Source organism: Vulpes lagopus, chromosome 1, assembly GCF_018345385.1.
Source record: "Vulpes lagopus strain Blue_001 chromosome 1, ASM1834538v1, whole genome shotgun sequence".
NCBI lineage: Eukaryota > Metazoa > Chordata > Mammalia > Carnivora > Canidae > Vulpes > Vulpes lagopus.
The window spans coordinates 155,357,462-155,379,785 of NC_054824.1; positions in this window are offsets into that span (position 1 = coordinate 155,357,462).

The window sequence follows — 22,324 nt, forward strand, 5'->3', positions numbered from 1 at the left end:
ATCCCTGGGTGGCGCAGCGATTTGGCGCCTGCCTTTGGCCCAGGGCGCGATCCTGGAGACCCGGGATCGAATCCCATGTCGGGCTCCCGGTGCATGGAGCCCGCTTCTCCCTGTGCCTGTGTCTCTGCCTCTCTCTCTCTCTCTCTCTCTCTCTCTCTCTGTGACTATCATAAGTAAATAAAAATTAAAAAAAAAATAAATATTAAAAAAAAAAAAAAAAAAGATTGAGGTCTACAAACCCCGTAGCTTTAAGTACCTCTCCTCAGTGTCTGCCTTTGCACTCACTGTTCCTCATGCCCACTCACTCTTCCTTAACTGTGGGCATAGCTACTTCACTGCCATCCAGATCTCCCCCAGACATGCCTCCTTGAGCACTGTTTCTAAGAGGCCTTCTTCAGTTACTCTCCAGTGGGCAACACTGTTCATTTCTTTCATAGCAATTGTCACTCTCTGTAGTAACCCTATTTGCTAGTATAGTTGGCCCAACTTGTCAATTGTCTCCCCCTGCTAGAACCTAAGTTCTAGGAGAGCAGGAATGTTATCTTATGCCTGTATTCCCACTGCACAGAATAGGCACTCAATAAATATATCTGTTGAATGCCTGCCCAACTTAATAATATCCGATGGAATTATTTGCACATAGAGCCTTCTAAGATCGACAGTAAGAAGTGACGTTAACTAAATGGAGATGCTGAAGAATAACAGGAAATGCTTCAGCTCTTAATTAGCAGACCCTCCTCCTTGGAGTCTCCAGGAAAACACTTAGCCAAAGTGGGGGGATCCATCATCCAGATCCTGCTGTTCTCATCTGGACTTTCTGTCTGTGTTTGAATAGATCGAGCTGCTCTCCATCCCCCACAGGCCCACCAGGAAATAGTTTCTTCTCTTTGCCTCTGGCTTTGACCCCAGTTAGGAACCCACCCTGCATGCCCCTCTCCTCACACAGTGCTGCCCTTGTCTGGGTCACTCCAATAGTGCTGTGCGAATGACTCCGTAAGGGGCCAAGGAAACAGAGGAAGACACTTGTGGAAGGCTCCAGATCAGGGGTAGTTCTCGAGTTGAGACCTGAAAAATAAATAGAAGCTTGGCAGACAATGAGAAAGTGAAGGGAAAGGGAGAGTTCTATATAGAGGAAATAGAACACACACAGGCGAGGAGACATTATGTGTCAGGGAAAGCAGTTGCAAGATGAAGGGAATGGAAAGAACCCATGGTGGGAAATAGACATGCTGAAGCCAGAGACTAAAGTCACCTCCAGGCTCCACTGGAGCTCACTCACCAGTAGGTTGCAGTCCCTGGTGTGTTTTGGATTGAGGGCCTCAGTTTCTTGCTGGGTGCTGGTTGGAAGCCTCCCCCCACTCCTTGCCACATCACCTCTCCAAAGGGCAGCTCACATCCTGGCAGCTGGTTTCAAAGCAAATGGTTGAAGGAGAAAGAGAGAGGGCCAGCAAGATGGAAGCCAGTCTTTCTATGACTTCTTTAGATCTCAGAGTGACATCCCATCACTAGAAGGAAGGGAATTAACACGGAACATGAGTGGGCCAGATAGGCATGTGGGGTTTTTGCAGTCACACGACTACGATGTTCAGTTACAAATACAGCCAGTGTGAACTCAGAAAAACATCTGCAGGGTATATCTGTCCCCCTGCCCAACTGTATACCCTCCTCTGGTCTCATGCCTTGGTCTAGAAACAGAACATGATGGAAAGGGGAAGGAGAGTCTAAAATACCCCCAACTACATAAACTGAAAGTGCATATGGTGGCAGTAATGTTTGGCAACAGCAGAGCCCCTGCTTTGACGGTGCCTGGCGGCTATCAGCTGGTACACAGATCCACAGTGTCTGACACAGCAGTGTCCCCGAAAGTGGCTCAACTAAAGGCTCTGACAACAGAGGAAGGGCCCTCAGGCATTTATGGGTAGTGGTGGCTCAACATGGAGAGTGAGCTCTTTGTGAGCTCCTGTGAAACTCCTCGGTGACAGGAAGGCTTGGAGGGCAGGGCAGTCTCACTATCATGAGTGGAGGTGAGGACCATAAACCTAGTGTGTTACTGCTAATGTGACCCATTTTGTCTGGGCAAACAAACTGGGCAAACTTACATTTATGTAGGTTAGGCTGTCATTGGAAAAAAGAGAAAACCATTGGCTAGCTAGCTAGAGACAACGTTTGAGGTGAATGCAAAGCTGGCTTTGGTCAAGGTCTTCAAGTGGCAGCCACTGGACTGAATCTCTATGTTGTTTCTCTACAACCTCTAAGAGAGTTAGGCTCGGTGCCAAAAATCCTCACTTATCAAGAAAGTGGATGAGTGGCATGGAGAGGTGTGGGAGGAGATGGGGCATGTGGGGCTGTTGATAGTTTTTCCTAAAAGCAAGAAGGAAAATGAGAGCTACGTAGTGGCAGAGTTGAACTGTCAAGACATTACGTGGCTCGCATATGAGGTGCTTGTGTCATTTAGATCTTCGCATGCATCGTTATTTAAACCAGTGTTTGATGGGCATTTCTATTTTTAATGTAAGGGGCTTTTGCACAATAGAAAAAAACTATATTCCTTAGGTCACGTGCTTTATTTTGAACAATCACAGGTTTTGATAAAGATGGAATGATTTGATTTTGGAGGTTAGGTTGTGACAAAAGATAGTAACTGGGTGACCCCTGGAATAGCTACAGTAAGTAGAATGAATTAAAGATCCTATAAAGGCTTCACCAGAGGTGCCTGGGTGGCTCAGTCAGTTAAGCATCAGACTCTTGATTGCAGCTCAGGTCATGATCTCAGGGTGGTGAGTTCAAGCGGCATGTTGGGCTCTGCACTGAGTGTGGAGCATGCTGAAGATTCTCTCTCTCCTCTGCTCCCACCCCCCACTGCCAGCGCATGTGCATGCCCTCTCTTTCTCTAAGAAAACAATGATCCATGTGGCAAATACTTACTAAGCTCTAAGTGCCCAGCTCTATTCTAAACACTTTCCTGGACTATCTCATTAAATCTTCATATCCCTTGATACTCAGTACAGGTCCTCAATCTCATATCCTCATTTCCCAAATCCAAGAAGCTCTGAAAACAAGTTTTTCTGAGTCCTTTGGCAGCAAACCTTAACCTGGGAGGAGGTTCTTTACAGTTTTTATCCTCTCTGCTTACGGAGAGCACACCTGTGTTTCAGTGTAAAATTCCAAATGTTGTGGAAAAAAAAACCAGAGCAGCATCAGCACACACCTTTATTCCAGAACTCCAGGCTGAGAGGCCCGTAAAGGAGTGTTCTGCCTTGGAGAAGGAGGGAGGGACTGTCACAGGGACTTCCATCAGTTCTCCTTTTTTTCTTTTTAAAGATTTTATTTATTTATTTATGAGAGACAGAGAAAGAGGCAGAGATACAGGCAGAGGGAGAAGCAGGCTCCATACAGGGAGCCTGACATGGGACTCACTCCCGGGACTTCAGGATCATGCCCTGGGCCGAAGGCAGGCACCAAACTGCTGAGCCACCCAGGGATCCCCCTTATTTAAAAAAAAAAAAAAAAGACTTTATTTATTCATGAGAGACACACTGAGAGGCAGAGACACAGGCAGAGGGAGAAGCAGGCTCCCTGCAGGGAGCCCGATGTGGGACTCGAGGCCAGAAATCTGGGATCACACCCTGAGCCAAAGGTAGGCGCTCAACTGCTGAGCCACTCAGGTGCCCCTCCACCAGTTCTCCTTTAACAGTTTCAAGAATAGTTGGTTCAAGATGGGTCTGGGAGGGGAAGGCATTCTTCCTGCTTGTCTGCAGCCAAGATTCAAGAATTTGGATTTCATCAGGAGAGGTGGGGAGGAACAGTCAGGGGCTGAGGTCATGGGCCAGGGGGATTGGAAGAACCTGCTGAGGAGGACAAGGACTGAGAGGGCTTCCGTGGACACTTCTCAATCCTTCAGGGGCCCTCATGGGGGATTTACTGCTGAAGACCCTGCTGTGAGGCATTGTATAATACAAAAAACCAGACACTTATGGGCATCTTATTACCTTTCTCAGATCGGAAAAACTATGAATTCTGAGACACATCTGGCCCCATGTTTCTTGGTTAAGGGTTTCTTTTTATCAGCCCCATCTTACAGCTGAGGAAGCTGAGGGCCATAGGGGTTCAGGAGCCCACCCAAGGCCTCGCAACAGACAATTCATTTTCTGCAAGTCCCTCCCAGGTACCACAGCAGCTGATTGGAAGAGATGTGTGTACAGCCTCGCCTGGGTGCTGTGCCCAGAGCTGCTCTGCCTTGGACCTGACCTCCTGCTCTGGGCTGCAGGCGAAGGCACTGCCTCTTGTCCTGAGGTCAAGGATGACCAGGGAGAAAGCCCACTCTGACATTTCTATGTCTCTTGCCTCTCTGAGGCTGGAGTAGGAAGCCTGTGGTTATCTTCCTCTCCACTTTATTTTCTCCCTATCAGACTTTCTTGACCACTGTGACATAAATGAGAAATATATATTTGGTTTTTGTCCCCAGTTCCTGGCACAGACCTTCTAAAACCCTTGTAAGTTCCTGAGTGACTGAAGCATCTTTTGTTCTAATATTTTATTTTAGACCTGAGTCCTCCACCTACTGACCTCTGGGGAGGGGAGTGGGCTAGAGATTGAGTTAATAACCAAGGGCCAATGATGTAATCAGTGGTGCCTATGTGATGAAACCTCCTCCGTAAAAACTCTAAACTGAGTTTGGAGAGCTTCCAGGATGGGAGAAGCATGCATGAGCCAGAAGTACCCCAAACTCCATGGGGACAGAAATTCCTGTGCTTGGGACCCTCCTGGACCTTGCTCTATGTACCTTTCACCTGGTTATTCATCTCTATCCTTTATTATATATTTTTCTTATAAAGATTTTATTTATTCATTTGACAGAGAGAGAGCATGAACGGGGTGGGAGGCAGAAGGAGTGGGAAAGCAGGCTCCTTGCTGAGCAGGGAGACTGACTTGGGGCTCTATCCCTGGACCCCAGGATCATGACCTGAGCTGAAGGCAGACACATAACTGACTGAGCCACCCAGGTGCCCCTACAATCTTTTATAATAAACCAATAAACATAAGTATTTCCTTTAGTTCTGTGAGCTACTCTAACAAATTCTTGAACTTGAGAGGGTCGTGGTAAGCACTGACTTGTAGCCAAGTTGGACAGAAGTATGGATATCCTGGGGACCCACTACATGTGATTAGTGTCTGAAGTGGGGGGGATGGAGCCACCTACTTGCAAGGCCTATGCTAACTCTGCATAGTTGGTGTCGGAATGGAACTGCAGGATACCCTGTTGGTGCCTGGAGAGTTGGAGAACCGGTTTATGTGGGAAAACCCCACATACACTTGCAATCAGAAGTGTTGTAAGTAGAAGAAAGTTTTCCTTTATCCATTGATAATAATTTAAGTTGTTTTTTTTTTCTTTTTAAGGATTATTTAGAATAAATAAAAGTCTAAATGACTCCTCCTTATTGAAGGTCAAAAGAAAAGTGCTTACGGAGGCTAAACATCTGGCCTGGCCCTGAAGTTCTGACACGGAGGAAAAGGTGGCCATTCCCTGCAGCAGGGCAGCCATGGGGCAAGTCTCCCACTAACAACCTGCTTTAACACTCAGTAAATTCTCCCAGTACTTTGGGCAGCCCGGGTGGCTCAGCGGTTTAGTGCCGCCTTTGGCCCGGGGTGTGGTTCTGGAGACCCGGGATTGAGTCCCATGTTAGGGCTCTGGGCTCCCTGCGTGGAGCCTGCTTCTCCCTCTGCCTGTGTCTCTGCCTCTATCTCTTGTACTCTGTGTCTATCACGAATGAATAAATAAATAAAATTTAAAAAAAAGAAAGACTTAAGAAAAAATTCAGTATTTCTTGTGTAAACTCGGGTAAACATTTTTTAAAAATTGAAATGTCACAAAAGTTTTAAGTAAGTCCCCTCTCAAAACACCACCAACCACCACCAAAACCAACTTAGGAAGAGTTCCACAAATCTGTATTTCACAGTACCCTCTTCACAGAACCTATTTTCTTCTGTAAACAATCTGTACCACCCCTGGGCATCACCCTGAAGCTTATTGTGACCCCAAAGTCCACTTGGATTTTGAGAAATGTCATTTTCTATTTGACTGGAGGCAATTGCATGGCGTGTGGAGGTCAACTAAAGCCCTTTCAGCTCACTGGCTCCAAAGTCCTGGAGGGGCCTGGGTTGTTGAGGAAATCCCAGGACAGCTGAGGGCACTCAGGAACACAGAGCCTCAGCAGGAAACATGTCCTATCTGCTTCAACTCAGAGAGAAGTGCAGGGAGCTCATTTCAGTACTTTACTACAGCAGGGTCTTTCTTAATAAGAAGCTGACATTTCTCAAAGAAATCTACTCCAACTATGACTTTTTAAAAAAAGATTTATTTATTCATGAGAGACACAGAGAGAGGCAAAGACATAGGCAGGGGGAGAAGCAGGTTCCATGCAGGGAGACCGAAGTGGGACTCGATCCCTAGGACTCCAGGATCACACCGTGGGCCAAAGGCAAGCACTAAACCACTGAGCCACCCAGGCATCTCCAACTATAACTTTTTTTTTTTTAAACAAAGACCAGTTCTTTTTTTTTTTTTTTTTAAGATTTTATTTATTTATTCATAGAGGCACAGAGAGAGAGAGAGGCAAAGACACAGGCAGAGGGAGAAGCAGGCTCCATGCAGGGAGCCCGACGTGGGACTCTGTGGGTCTCCAGGATCCAGGGTCTCCAGGATCACACCCTGGGCTGCAGGCGGCACTAAACCGCTGCGCCACCGGGGCTGCCCCCAACTATAACTTTTTAAATGTTGACCAATGACATCCTTGAAGACACCCTCCACCTCCACCTGGAGGCCTCTACTCTTTATAAATATCTGTTAGCAGCTGGAGAGCCTCATTTTCTCTGCTTTGTAGGACCACTTTTCCCTTTAATGTTTATTTACTCATTCATTCATTCATTTAGAAAGATTTTATTTTTGAAAAAAAAAAAAAGAAAGATTTTATTTATTCATGAAAGACAGAGAGAGAGGGGCAGAGAGAGGAAAGGAGAAGAGGGAGAAGCAGGCTCCCCATGGGGAGCCCAATGTGGGACTGGAACCCAGAATCATGCCCTGAGCCAAAGGCAGACGCTCAACCACTAAGCCACCCAGGTGCCCCCCCTTTAATATTTAAATTAAAATCTCTCATATACTGGGTTGGGGAATTCATTCCATTTCCCTTGCAGAGTAACTGAGGATTCTCAGGGAGTTTCGTTTCTCACAACGGTTTTTTGCTAAACTCTTGATATCGCTTAGAGCATTCTCTTCTTTTTGTCCTGAATTAACTGAACAAGCATTTTTTTTTCTTAATCCACCCCCACGCCCAGCAAACACCACTTACCCAGAGTGTGACAGGGTTATGTTGAAGGTTTGAGGGTAGAGCTAGACCACTGTGTAACCCAGTAGATTGTTCGAAATTGAATATTTGAATCTCTTTTCTAGAAAGTGTCCCTTCAAGGAGGCTGCTTCAAGAAACTATAAATTCTTGTCTCTTTAATATATACAGTAATTTAGCTCAACATCCTTTCCTAGGCCAGCCACCCTGCTTGGAGGCTATTTTTCCAGAACAAAGTGATTTTCTGGGCATTTTGTTAAGTAAAATACACTTCTTTTTCTAAATAGACACAGGGACCCACTTTTAAACTAATAGTCTTTTTTCTCTTTCTCTTATACTTATGAAACTACAAAGGGAAGCTTTAAGTAGTTACTCAGTGGGTGCTGATCAAATAAATTTCAAGCCTCATGATTGAGTTCATCTTATTCCTCAGTTTCAAGAGAGGGGAGACAAGGAATCTTTGGGTTGACATTCTGTGCCAAGGTCATCATGCTGTCTCTGGTAGCCATCATGCTGCCCATAGAACATTTCAGGCCATCTGCAGTGTTTCAAGGACTACAGTCTGCAACCAGCTTGGGGTTAGTAAGGTTACATGCCCAACTCTGGCCAATAAGATATAAGTGGAAATGATGTATATCACTTTCATGCTGGTGTACAGCCCTCTCTCCCTCTACCCAGGCAGCTAGCAGTGCTCTAGGATAGCCAGAAACCACGTAGAGCAGAACCTCCCCCCCCCCACCCTCCAGGCTGATCAGCAGGGGACACAGTGAACATGTTTTACCAGTGGGAAATAGCAATCAACCTTTCGTGTTGGAATTCCCAGAGACTGGGATGTTCTTTGCTACTGTGCATAATTAGCCCATTTTGACTGATGTACTAATTCTAATTCCTGCAACAACCCTACAAAGGGTTATTATTATATCCATTTTTTTGGATGAAATTTCCTCAGGTCACAGAACAAATAAGTGATAGAGACAGTTTTCAAACCCACATCTGTCTGATGCCACACCGAGCCTCACCACCCTGCGTTTATAGTTCTTTTTACTAAACTTTGCTTTCCGATGAGTATTCTTACCAACTGACTCATGGCTTTTTTAAAATCTCTGTTTCTGCTGTACAGTGATATGAATAAAATAGCACTTCAAAGTTTCTACTGTACATTATTTCATTCCATCCTTTCAACAACCGTTTGATTTGGGAGCGTTTTTTTTTTTTTTTTTTTTAGATTTTATTTATTTTTTCCTGAGAAACAGAGAGAAAGAGAGAGAGAGAGAGAGAGAGACAGATAGGCAGAGGGAGAAACAGGCTCCATGCAGGGAGCCCGTTGTGGGACTCGATTCCAGGACCCCGGATCACACCCTGAGCCAAAGGCAGATGCTTACCACTGAGCCACCCACGCTCAGCATGCATCCCCCAACAACCCTTTTTGATAAGCAGTGTCTTTTCTGCCTCACTTTGCAGATGATCCAAATGAAATTCAGAGCCAAATTCAGACCTGCCCTCAGAGAGATATTTATTATATGACGGAGTCAGGTCCTGAGCCCAAGATTTCTGACTTCAGGTGTGGTGCATTTCTATGTTCAGAATGCCTTTCAAACCAACTAGTTTTTCTCCATTGAGTACTGTTTGCCTCATGCTGCACACACAAGGATGGTAGAGCAAGCAACAATGATTTCATTCATTCTTTCATCCACTTATCTCATCCTTTGTGAGGAGCATACTTCTTAAGCCAGACCTGTTGATAAACTCTGAAGAGAGTAAATTAGGAGGAAAGAGACAGTTTCCAGAAAGAAGTCTGTAGACTTCTGCTGAAACAGATCAGTGGTGCTCTGGAGCCCACTGGTCCCAGCTCTCAAGACTTACTTCTGCACATCTCTTCCATCTCTGAGTTTAGTGACCTTGCAGCAACTTGAAGTTGGCCAAGTGGGGAGTGTTTACACCATGGAAACTGGTAAATGCTACAAATCAAGACTCTTTCTTCCTTCCTTCCTTCCTTTCTTTTTCCTTAACAGATTGTTGAACATTGATTAGCACATCATTCATGGGAGCTTTGTGTGAGTGGCAGCCTTTCCTCTAGCACTGGGGAGTGAAAACTAAGATGGAATGCGTTCCCTGGCCAACCATGCCCTTGGACTAGACACAATTGCCCAGAGATTCCATGCCCAATTTGGGACAAGTGTCTTATCTTTTAAGAAGTGGGAGAGGGGGGTGGCCCCGGTGGCGCAGTGGTTTAGCGCCACCTACAACCCAGGGTGTGATCCTGGAGACTGGGGATCCCACATCGGGCTCCTTGTATGGAAACTGCTTCTCCCTCTGCCTGTGTCTCTGCCTTTCTCTCTGTGTGTGTCTCTCATGAATAAATAAATGAAATTTAAAAATAATAAATTTAAAAAAAGAAGAAGTGGGAGAGGGAAAAGGGGTGACTGAGTGGGTCAGTTGGTTGAGTGTCTGCCTTCAGTTTGGGTCAGGATCTTGGGGTCCTGGAATCGAGCCCCCAGTTGGGCTCCCTGCTCATTGGGGAGTCTGCTTCTCCCTCTCCCTCTGCTCGCTCTCTCTCTCTCTCTCAAAGAAATAAAATCTTTTTAAAAAAAAACGAAGAAGAAGAGAGAGACAGAGAAAGTCATGCAGGGAAGAAATGAGGAACAAGGGTTGGTAAATCTTCCTAGCAATCTAATCTACTGCCCCCAAGCCTGCTTTCTGCAGATAGGAAGCTTGAACACAAAAGGCCTCAATGGCTGAGGTGGCAGAGGGGAAGTATCCTGTCATCACAGGCAACACCTCCATGAGTGGTGGTTCCTAGAGGCTGCATCGCACAGACTATTCTGACAACAGTGGTGAGACTGGGGGCCAAGATGAGTTAGGACAACCCGACAGGGTACTGGAAGTCAAGAGAGTGAAGAAATCAAATACCTACTCTCCAAATTAGTGACTCTGCTTTCACCCCACCCCTCAAGGAAGGGTTGACAGTGAGGAGTTCTTCTCTGACCCCAGGGTAATAGCAGATTTACCTCCTCCTAATGATCAGGTCTTTTTCTGCTGGTCTCTCAGCATGGGAAACTCAAGATGATGGGTGGATACGTTCCCCCTCTGGGAGCCAAGACCTCTAAAGCTGCAGAGCCTGGCAATGCGGAGCAGGAAACATGCATTTCCAAAGTGGACCACTTGGAACAAGGATAAATGGGACCTCTCTTATTTTCACCCCATTTTTCCAGACCCAAGTAGTCTACTGCTGGGGACACTGTACCATGTAATGATTGGTGATAGGGAATGCGTACTCTGTCCAGGAGGATGACATCCGACTTCATGTGGTATCCACTCCAGCCCCGTACCTCAGCTGTGCCTTCCAGAGGGCATTCCATGGCTCTCTTGCGATGGCATTTTCTGCGCATTCTGTTCCATGATGAACCAGTGAACCCTAGGGTCATGGGCCTACTTCTGTGTCTCCTGTGCTGTAAAGTGGATCACTTGGTCCAATGTTATGTTGTGGGAGATCTCGTTTCTGAGGCTCAAACACTTCTGGGCTTCCACTTTCCAGCAGATGGGATATTCCTTTTCCCTAGTCCTCCCATTAAGTACAACTGAAAACTCTGAGAATTACATACACATTTAAAAAACATAAGACTCTAAAAGAGGGAGAAAATATGGCTAACTGGCTAAAGGCCATGGGATGGGAGGAAGGACACAGTGGTGGGCTCTCTGGATTTTCTCTTCTCTTATATATCCCAAACTTGCCACTAAAGTAACTGGCAATCTGCAAGCACAATGAGCATAGGTGAGGGGTGGGGGGAAAGCTCCTACAAAAATCTGTTCTCTTTAGCCAAAGAGCAGGAATGGATCATTCTACAAAGCAGAAACTTTTCTACAAAGCAGAAACTTTTAGACAGAAATCATTCTACTCCAACCAAGTACCATAGAAAAAACTGACTCCACCCACACCAGCAAAAGCAGGTGGGGAACCTTTCTACCACCACCGAGCCATAACCGTTCCCCACTCCCACACCAGGTTAGGGTCAGAAAGTAGGGCTCATGTGTCTGAACAATTCTTCCAATGTATTAGCCATTGTTTGGTCATAGAGTCTGAATAACATAATGTCAGCATAAGATGAACCAATGTAATGACCATGTTGCATGGCCCAGAAATCCAGGTCCCTCTACTGCATTATTGCAGAAAGAGGGAAGGTCCTAGAGGAGCAAGAATGCTCCTCAAAAAGTACTCAAAAGTACTTTTTTACTTTTGACTCCCACATGAATGAGAACTGTTTCAGATTCCCCTTTCTGACGGGCCTAGAAAGGGGTGCATAGCTAACCAATGGCCACATCCCATGTGCAGATTAGTGGTGATTCACTCTAGCAAAGAGCATGTATGACACAGCAGCTAGAGTTGAGGTTATGACTTGGTTGACCTTGCCACAGTCTGCTGTCATCCCCCAGGACCCATGTTAGGCCAGAGTGATAAATTAAATGGAGACATGTTGGGAGCCACCAACCCACATCCTTTATGGTTTTCAGGATGGCATGAATCACCACTGTTTGCCCCTACTATCTTGGATGGGGTAAGGGAACACTTTCAGGGGATTTTCCTGGACCTTCCCCACTATAATACCTCACTATGCAGGCCAATATAAGGTTTCTGCCAACCCTCAAGTTTGCCCATTTCAAATGATACATTTGGGGACAGGGGAAATGACCCCTAGAGAGCAGCTGTGAGCTGGACTGAGGTCAGGATGACTTATTACTTGGTCCCCACCTGCCCCTACTCTAATGAAGTGACAAGGTAAGGCTTTAGGTTTCCAGGTATCATATCAACTTGGATCCTGTGTCCTCAAAATATTTGGTACTACCCCTTTCTCAGTGCACAGTTACCTAACTAGATAGTTCTTACTTTTGTGGGAGGGAGAGGGAACTACTGAGGGCATCATTGCCATTTATACAAGCCGTGGTGTTACAAGGCCTTCTTCCAAGGGATTCAGCCTCTCCTGTATTAGTGGGTTCTAGGTCTGCAAACTGGCTCAGGTCTGAAAACTGAAACAGAGACTTTAATTCTTTATTGTGGTGGCTGTTCCCAGTCTCCTAATGATCCACTGTGTTGTATGTGAGGGTGATCTGACTATGATATCCGTCACCCCAGTGATCACCCCAGTGATCACCAGGGTTGATTTGGTTGGCATGTCTTGCGAGGTGGGTGTCCCCTCCCTCCCTCTTTCCTTCCTCCTAAAGCTGTGCACTTGGTTGAAGAGGATGACTTTCCCCGATAGAGGAGGACTGCTCTTTGGTCAAGGGTGTACAAGTAGCTGTTGTGCCCTGCTAGAACCTCCAAACAAACTCTCAAGGTCCATTTGTAGGAGAATGTAGGGTCGTCAAGCTTCTAAGACTCCCAATATACCCAAATGAGGCACTGCATGTGGCAGTCTGTCTTTCCAAAAAAAAAAACTTTTTAGAGCAGTTTTAGGTTTACTGCAAAATTGAGGGGAACAAAGATTTCCCATACACACAGCCTCTCCCATTCTCAGCATTCCCCACCAGAAGGCCATATTTGTTACAATCAGTGAAACTACACTAACATGTCATAATCACCCAAAGTCCATAGTTTACATTAGGGTTCACTCTTGGTGTTGGATATTCTGTGGGTTTGGACAGGTGTATAATGACATGCATCGTCATTAAGATATTATACAGAGCACTTCCACTGCCTCAGAATCCTCAGCGCCACGTGCTCATCCCTCCCTTATCCCCACCACCCAGCCCCTGGCAACCACTCATCTTTTTACTGTCTCCACAATGTCATATAGTCTAGATCACACGGTATGTAGCTTGTTTCAGCTTCTTTCACTTAGTAATTGGCATTTAAAGTTCCTCCATGTCTTTTCAAGGCTGGTAGCTCATTTATTTTTAGCACTCAACAATATTCCATTATCTGGATGTGCCACTGTTCATTTACCCACTGAAGAACATTTTGGTTGCTTCCAAATTTTGGCCATCATCAATAAAGCTGCTATAAACATCTGTGTGCAGGTTTTTGTGTGAACATGAGTTTTTCAACTCCTTTGGATGAATACCAAGGGGTGCAATTGTTGGATGGTACTGATGCAAATAATCCTCATTCCTCCCCTCCTTGGTTATTTTACTTATCTGCAAGTATGCATTGGCATGCATGTATATTAGCATGCATAATCAAGTGCATTGTTAGTATTAGTCTTTTGAACTGTTACCTGTTAGCTCGGCTAAGAATAAAAAACAATAATAGGGATGCCTGGGTGGCTCAGCTGGTTAAGCATAGGACTCTATTACCTATGAGGACACTGTCTGGATAAGTGTCAGCAAAATCACCCTCAGACTGACAAGAGCCCAAACTCGAGCACAGATGAGCTCGTGTTAGTGAAGAGCCCAAGGGAAGCTCTCCCTCCCAGAACAGCTGCACTCAGAGGTCAAGTGATATACTCCAGGTCCATTTCTTTCCACCTGCATTCTGCTCTTCCCTGTGTTGGCTCCATTCTTAGGCCCCAGGTGGGGGCAAACCATCATAACCTCATATGTCCAGGGCAGGACAAGAGCATCTGTCTGGTAGTTCTCCAAGGAGTCTTGAATTTCTTCCTGTTCGACCCAGTCCCAGTGGTGGAATGTTATACAACAATGGAAATAAATTCTCTCCAGCTGCCTGTATCACTGTTAAAGGATCCTGGAAATATGAAATTGAGTGGGCAGAGGGTTGTCCATCATAAATGCTTTTTTTTTTAAGCTCAGAAAGAAACAAAATTAAGCATATATAGTTTATAAATATATATAAATATATCTGTGTTAAAACTATTTTTTAAAGCCAAAGGAATTTAAAACACAAAATTTAGGATACCATGACCTCTAGTGGGGAGGCAGGAGGCTGAGAAAAAAATCACATTGGCAGTATAGGAGGCACTGGTGATAATCTATCTGGATTAGATATTACACACATGTATATAGATACACAATATCATCTATATATATGTATATATAACATATTTACTTTTTTTTAAACATATTTACTTTTGGGGCAACCCCGGTGGCTCAGCGGTTTAGCGCTGCCTACAGCTCAGGGTGTGATCCTGGAGACCCAGAATCGAGTCCCATGTCAGGCTCCCTGCATGGAGCCTGCTTCTCCCTCTGCCTGTGTCTCTGCTTCTCTCTCTCCTCTCTGTGTATTCTCACGAATAAATAAATAAAATATTAAAAAAAAACATATTTACTTTTGCATGAAAAAGAAATTTCTTTTCCCAGCCCAGCAAGCCAAAAGACAAAATAAGCTGGAGCCTGAAAGTAAAACCTGTTTTACCCAGTTACAAAAATCGCACAGCTGTTCTGTGAGTTTTGTGCACCCAGGAAGGTTTTTCTGGATATTCATTTATCTTTTTCTCTCCTTGGCCTGATACACCATATAAATGACTATATTTTTCATTTTCCATTCTGCTTTGGCTGCTGGGAAGTTCCAAAGTGGATTTCTGACTTCCTATGAATCACTTTAGGACCCTGGGACCTGTCCTTCCATGTAGACAACCCAACTTCCTTTGTGGCCTAATTTCAGAAGATGGAATGCTGTCCCACACATCAAATCCAGTCTGTGGTTATTTTGACATGAATTTACTTTTTACCTTTTTATTGAGATAAAGGCACAAATCCTATGTGTGGCTCCATTAAATGTTCACAAACTGCACACACCCATGGAACCAGCCTAGATGAAGACCCAGAACAATTCCAAGTGATTGTGCTCATGTCTCCTTCTGGCTGTCCCCACTTCTTTGAGGAAAACCACCAACTGGCTTCTAACCTGAGAGATTCTGACTTGAAGTTTTATAAGATGGGGTTTCTGAAAGTTAGAAATCAGGAAATGTGCATTTCTACCATGCTCTGAGGAAATGGAATCAGGTGGCCTAAGCCATCTTAGAAAGGATCTGACCTCTCCAGGTCTTCCTGGGTCACCTCCTTATTTTGTCACCTACCTGGTCCATGGGTATAAGACTTGCAACACTTGCCTGTTTCCTACCTCCTAACTCCATTTTCAATGTTTTTGTACTTTGGACACCCTGAGACTTTCATACAACAAGGTGGTATTAGAAAAATACATAAGTAAATCAAAAAGGAGGAGGAGAAAGGAGGGGAAAACATTCCTCTCCTCCACTGAGTGTTCTCCTTGGTACAGAGGCCCTGGTGCTGTCCAGCCATCAGTTGTTAACAAGATAATGAAAATTCCTGGGACGCCTGGGTGGCTCAGCAGTTGAACATCTGACTTTGGTTCAGGGTGTGATCCTGGAGTCTTGGGAGTCATTCCCTGCATGGAGCCTGCTTCTCCCATTGCCTGTGTCTCTGCCTCTCTCTCTCTCTCTTTTTCTCTCTCTATGTGTGTGTGTGTGTGTGTGTGTCTCATGAATAACTAAATAAAATTTATAAAAAAAAAAAAAAGAAAGAAAATTCCTTAAGTCAAGTGGGGGGGGTGGGGGGAAGAGCAAACCTAGGTCCATTTACATTTCCTGGCTTATATAGCAAGGAATAACTTGTGAGAACCCATTGCGATTTCTCAAGCCCTTTAACTTCTTTTTTTTAAGGTTACTTATTTATTCATGAGAGACAGAGACATAGGCAGAGGGAGAGGCAGACTCCCTGTGGGAGCCCAATGTGGGACTCAATCCCAGGACCCTGGAATCATGACCTGAGCCAAAGGCAGACACTTAACTACTAAGCATCCCCAGCCCTTTAACTTTCTAACATCTGTAATCATTGACTCCCTGCCTCCCTCCTTGGGATAAATAACAGTGAAACTCCACAGTAATACAGAACAAACCAAAACAGAAGTCAGGGTAAGCCCAGGAGCCTGATAAATCAGGTAACAAGTCTGAGTGGGAAACATAATCTCATCTGGCAAGAAATGCCCCAAAGGGCACCAAGACTGCCCTTGAGGCAGGACTGAGGGTGGGGGCTGTGGCAATAGAGAACTTGCAGGTTTTTATCTTCTGTGCTGCTTGGGTTTGTCACAGCCATGTCACATGTGTACAGTTTTCTTTCTTTTTCATTTTTTTAGATTTTATTTATTTATCTGAGAAAGAGAGAGCACCTGTGGGGCGGGGAGCAGAGGGAGAGGGAGAAGCAGGCTCCTCACCTAGCACGGAGGCCAATGCAGGACTCAGTTCCAGGACCCTGATATTCTGACCTTAGCCCAAGGCACCCACATGTACAGTTTTCAAAACTGTAAAACAAGCAGGGGTACCTGGATGGCTCAGTGATTGTCTGCCTTGGGCTCAGTTGCGATCCCAGGGTCCAGGGATCAAGTCCCACATCAGGCTCCCCGCAGGGAGCCAGCTTCTCTCTCTCTCTCTCTCTCTCTCCCTCTCATGTCTCTCATGAATACATAAATAAAATCTTAAAAAAAAAAAAAAGTACTAGGCTTTCTTTGAGCCACTGTGACTTTTCTGTTACATGAAAACCTAATCCTAAATGACCTACTGATTGGAGTGTATTTCCTCTAAAATCAAATTTATTTTGGCAAACATCTTCCAACATAAAATTGGCTTATAGCAGCAATTCTATGCATCAAGTTAGAACATTTAGTTCCTGAAGGAGGGGCATCATTCTAAACTAATTTGTCCTACAGGATTTACCAGGAAATTGTAGTTTAAAATTAACATCAGTTCAAGGCATTTTACTGAGAGATTTTTGTAATCTCTCATAAACAAAATAAATCAATAAATCTATAAAAAAGTGAATGATCACTAGCAACTGCTCTGCATTTTTTCTTTCCCAACTAAATTCTCATAGCCCCACTTTAAAACAGCGTCTTGTCCTAATTGTTTCTAGAATTTAAAGTGCAGATTCATCTATCCAGTCTAGAAGAATGAAGCCAAAATTTTGGGGGGTGGGTCCTGGGGCCCTGCATTTGCAAGCAAGTATCTTAGTAGGTCCTGTGCAAGTGAAAATTCAAGAATTTTTTGGTGCCTCTTTTTTCTTTCTTTCCTTAGCTACAGTTGACCCCAAACTGGTTTGTTTGTTTGTTTGTTTGTTTGTTTGTTTAAGATTTTGGCTCCAATTTCTAAGTCTTATTTCACCCTCTGCTGAGATGGAGTAGGGCTCCAGCCAGCCATGTGTCCAGAGGCAATCCTAAATTCTCTTCTCCTTTTCAGTTATTAAAAGCACAACAGGGATCCCTGGGTGGTGCAGCAGTTTGGCGCCTGCCTTTGGCCCAGGGTGCGATCCTGGAGACCTGGGATCGAGTCCCACGTCAGGCTCCTGGTGCATGGAGCCCGCTTCTCCCTCTGCCTATGTCTCTGCCTCTCTCTCTCTCTGTGTGACTATCATAAATAAAAAAAAAATAAAAAAAAATAAAAGCACAACAATCTTCTTTTTATCAACAACACAGATTCTTTTGAGAGATTGCAAACTCACATTCTGCCTTGTTCAGTTTTATCAAAATCTGAGTCAGGAGAAATAATATGGGTGGTAGATTTCCTAAGAACAAGCAGTCCACTCATTGTTGTAGCTATTCCTAATTTTACCCTTGAAGTGTATCAGAGTTACAGAGAATTGCCTCCTTGGATTATATAGTGGTGCATCCCCCCAACCCCCCGCCACCACTCCCCACCCCCACCCCACCCCACCCTGGCCTTGTTTGGTTTTATTTTTACTGAACTCTATCCTTGAGTTACACTATCAGCCTTACTTTGAACATTGTTCTAAGGAAATGTGTTACTGTAGCTATAGCAGGGCAGTTGGTAAGAGTGTCTCCCATCGAAGCCCTCCCCTCCTGAGTCCCCATGGGGGCAATTTGTCAGGTCCTGATATCAGAAAGCACAGTCCTTCCAAAGAACAATTGTTTGTTCACCTAATGAATATGATGAACACAATTCCTAATTATTTGTTCCTCTTTGTGTTGGTTTCTGAGAGATTTCACAATGAAGTATCTTGTGACCGATTATGAGCAGATGTGCAGGGATGCATTACTTTGTGGCGACCTTAATATTATCACGTGTGCTTGCCTGCATCATTATGTCCCAGCCTATACATTGTGTTACTTGTAATAAGCGACTGTGGGAAGAGCAGAGAGGGATGGGTAGATCCAGATCTTCTGGATCCAAATCTGATTTTCTCTATTATATCAGGGTTTCTCTCTTTGCATACCCTCTCCACCAAAACACACACTCAAAAAGGAAGAGGCAAAATTTTTTCATAACATGAAAGAGAGAAATAAAAATGCTATGATTTGTAGGGAAATATAACTGCTTCTAAGAGTAGTTAGGGAGAGTAGAGAGAGGAAGGGGGAAAAGCAAATGAATAGAGAAAAAAATGAGAAAAAGAGAAAAAAATGAAAAATCAAGTATAAAGGAAGAAAGGGAACACGTAAAGAAGTAAGGATCATTCTCAGATTGAAACAACAGAAGTTTTGATTTTCCAGGCTTTCGTAGGACATCAAGTCATTCACAGGGAGTATTCCAAGATTGGTCACCTTGTTCTCTCCTTGCTGATCCTAGCTTTAGTCATTCACCTGTGGGTGAAATTCTGCAGGTTTAGCGAGTTGTCATCATTTCTCCCCAGCATGTTTCAAAGGCATAGAAGGAAAGGGGTGGGGGAGGAGTAAAAACTAAAGCTTAAGTTTAAGATTGTTTAAAATGTGTCCTTCCCGAGTTCAAGTGTATGTTGGTTTTCTGACACACGAGGGCGCTGTTTCTACGGTTTACATTCTCGTGGGACCCAGGGCTGGGGAACCTGTGGCAGCATGGAGAGAAAAGGAGCTGCTACATGTTCTAGGGTTACCAAGTTTTCTGGAACTGGTAGGACATGTTCTAATGTCAAGGGCTGTCCTTCTGCCACAGGGCTGCTGGCTGGAACCTCCTTCAGATCAGAACCAACTGACTGCATATCACTCATCTCTGCAGCGACAGAATGGGTGTGTCAAAATAGGACCCGGGTCTGACCCGGAATCAACCGTGTATGGAGCAAGCTGCTTAAATTCTTAGCCTAAAAAGGGAAGTGTCATCTCCTGGAGCTGTGGAAAGGATTAAATGGGATGGATGATCTATCTTCAGCAGGTAAGACAGCAGAAGACACATTAGAGGGGCTCAACAAGTAGAAGCAAGCACTAGGTGGTACTTACCAGTGCTGACGTACAGTGGTGCTCAATACATGTTTAAGTGAATGAATGGATGAAAAAATGGAGTGTGTAGAATTGGAAAGTTTGTACTGGACTGAGGAAAGCTAACATTTTCGAGCTTTCCTCATGCGGAGTCAGCTGGCTGAGTCACGTCAGAGTGAAGCCACCAGTCAAGTGAGTGAGTGAGTGGTAAGCACTCTATAGCTCTGTCAGCCTTCACTACTCCTCATTCAACTGGCAGGAAAACAGGGCTCAGAGGGGAAAAGTGATGTGCCCAAGGTGTCAGACCTGATTGGTGAATCCAGATAAGACCCCAAGTCTCCTGAGGCCTAGCACAAAGCTCAACCCTCAGGGAGCCACCAAACATGTTGGGAGCTAAAGGGTGGGATGGGGACAGGGGAGATCTCAATGGACTGGTCCTGGAAAACAAATAGGCTATTGGTTTGGTTTGACAGTGCTTGTGAGAAGCACCCTTATCCAGCAGTGACCCCACCCTGGTGTGGAAAGAGCCAGAACGACAAAAGAAGCTCATGCTTACCCTGGGGCCACCCACGGTTGGTCTCTAATCTGAGAGATCTGCAGGGAGAGCTCTCACTTCCCCAAAAGTGCTTCTTCCTGTGTCACAAGGAGCCTTGGGTCACCTCCTTCCTTTGTGCAATGAGATCCAAAGAGCAGTTTCTGACTCTGCTTCTTCCCTTTCCTGTTATCACTTTCCGTAGCTTTTCCAGGACCCGAGGGGATGCAGCCCTGCTTCAGTAGGTTTTCTCTAGGGGAAGCTGCCCCAGGCCTCCTGACCTCAACAGAATAGCAGAATGACTCATGAGCCCTGAGGTCCCTCCCTTGGCCTGGGTAAAGCAGGCTGTCCTGGGCAATCCAACCTCTCTACTTTTGATCTACAGCAGGAAGCAATAAAAGGCACCTTCCACGTGCCTGCTATAACCATATTTTCCAAATTCAAGAGCAGGACTCATTACCCAACCAGCATGTGCCTTTCTAAAACTTCTGTAAAAATACAAAACTGGACCATGCCAGAGAATCCGAGGTGGATGGTTGCCATGCACAGACCTCATGGGAAATTCTCTCCTCTGGGGAATGCCTGCCGGAAGTGTCATCTGTTCTTGCCACCGATTCAAGACTGTAACTCAGATACCAGACACAAGGGCCATTGGTGAACTCGTGCTCAGGGCCTGCCAGGAATCTGGGCATGAACAGTTGTGTCTAGAAAACCTCCTTCCTTGATTTCACTTGTTTGTTGTATCTGTGTAAAGACCCTAGTCCCATGAAGGCTTTGCAAGGCACTTTTACCTTTCACTCTTGGAATACAGCTATGATTCTTTTAAAAATATCAATCTAACAACTTAAGTATGTCCAGTAAATACTTTAGTGACCTGTTTCACATGTCAGGTACTGTGCTGTGCACTGTCAGGGATGAAATGGTGAAAAAGGCCAGTTATTCTAATTCCTTTGGGTCCTTGCAGTAGATGTGAAATCATGCTAGTGCCCAAAGGAGGATCCAAGGACTGACCAGGTGATTTCTACTCTTTCACACTCAGCTATAATAAAAATAATTATGTCATTATAGAAAAAGAGGCAGATGTGGTGTCATAGGTCTTGGGTTCAAATCTTGATTCTTTTACTTGATGGCTATGTTGTCCCAAGCAAGATAGTTCAACCTCTGAGTCCTCGTCCATCAAGAAGAAAGTCATAATACCTGCAGGCAGTGAGGTTGGGTGAGGGATAAATGCTGGCAAGTTGTTTATGTGCTTGTGACATAAAAGATGCTGAGAAAAGATTTCCTGTCTTCCATCCTTCCTCCCTCCCATCCTTCCTTCCTTCCTCCCTTCCTTCCTTAGGGAGCTTAGAGACCAAATTCTGCCATAACTAATACACATTGTAGACTGTCATACAAGCTCAGTGAGGGGTGCAAAAACATGCCAAGACTGCTTTTTATGGTTTGTTGCCCATGGGGTGGAGAGAACCACTCAGAATGGCAAAGCCGGGGGCGACTCACCAGTTTCCTCCCTGCCGGTCCTGTTCCTGGGTTCTCCACCCAAAACCATTCTGCGAGGAGTAACTTCCTGGGCCTTCATCAGCCACACATGATTAGAGCTCAGAAAGACCCTGTGGGGCAGGATGCCCATGACTGTCACTCAGGAGAAAGATAGGAGCCCACGAGCCTGGGGAAGGGTACGTGGCCATGCCGGGGCAGGCTACCCAGGGGAGGTGACTAGGACATACCTAAGTATTCCTCTGTGAGTGGAAACGCAATTCCAGGGAATTTCAGATATGTGGTTTTCACCCTAAACCAAGCTGAACAGCTAAAACCAAGTGCTCACAGCTTAAAAGCAACAACAACAAAAAGCCACCTTGGGGTGTCCCAGTGCAATAGGTAGCACCCTGCTTTTCAGGTGATGATGTACCTACTCCAGGTTCTCAAAGATAGTAGTTTGTTTGAGCCTCCCAACATGCCAGTGAAGTGGGCAGATTAATTACCATTACCTACTTGTACAGAGGGGCAAACTGAGACTCAGAGAAGTTACACAACTTGCCAGGATTGCAACTCTTGCCAGAGTTATTGTGGGAGTGGTTATCTGTTCTCCCCAGCATCTGTTCTCTTTTTCTACAGCAATAGAAGTTCTTACTGCACACTGGCAACTCAGCTAAAGACTACATTTCCCAATTTCCCTTGCAACTACAACTGTCCATGTAATTATGTTTGGGCCAACATGAAATATAAGTAAAAGTGATATGTGTACTCTTCTAGGCCAGCCCCTTATTATTTTTTTTAAAGATTTTTATTTATTTATTCATGAGAGACACAGAGAGAGAGTCAGAGACACAGGCAGAGGGAGAAGCAGGCTCCATGCAGGGAGCCCGATGT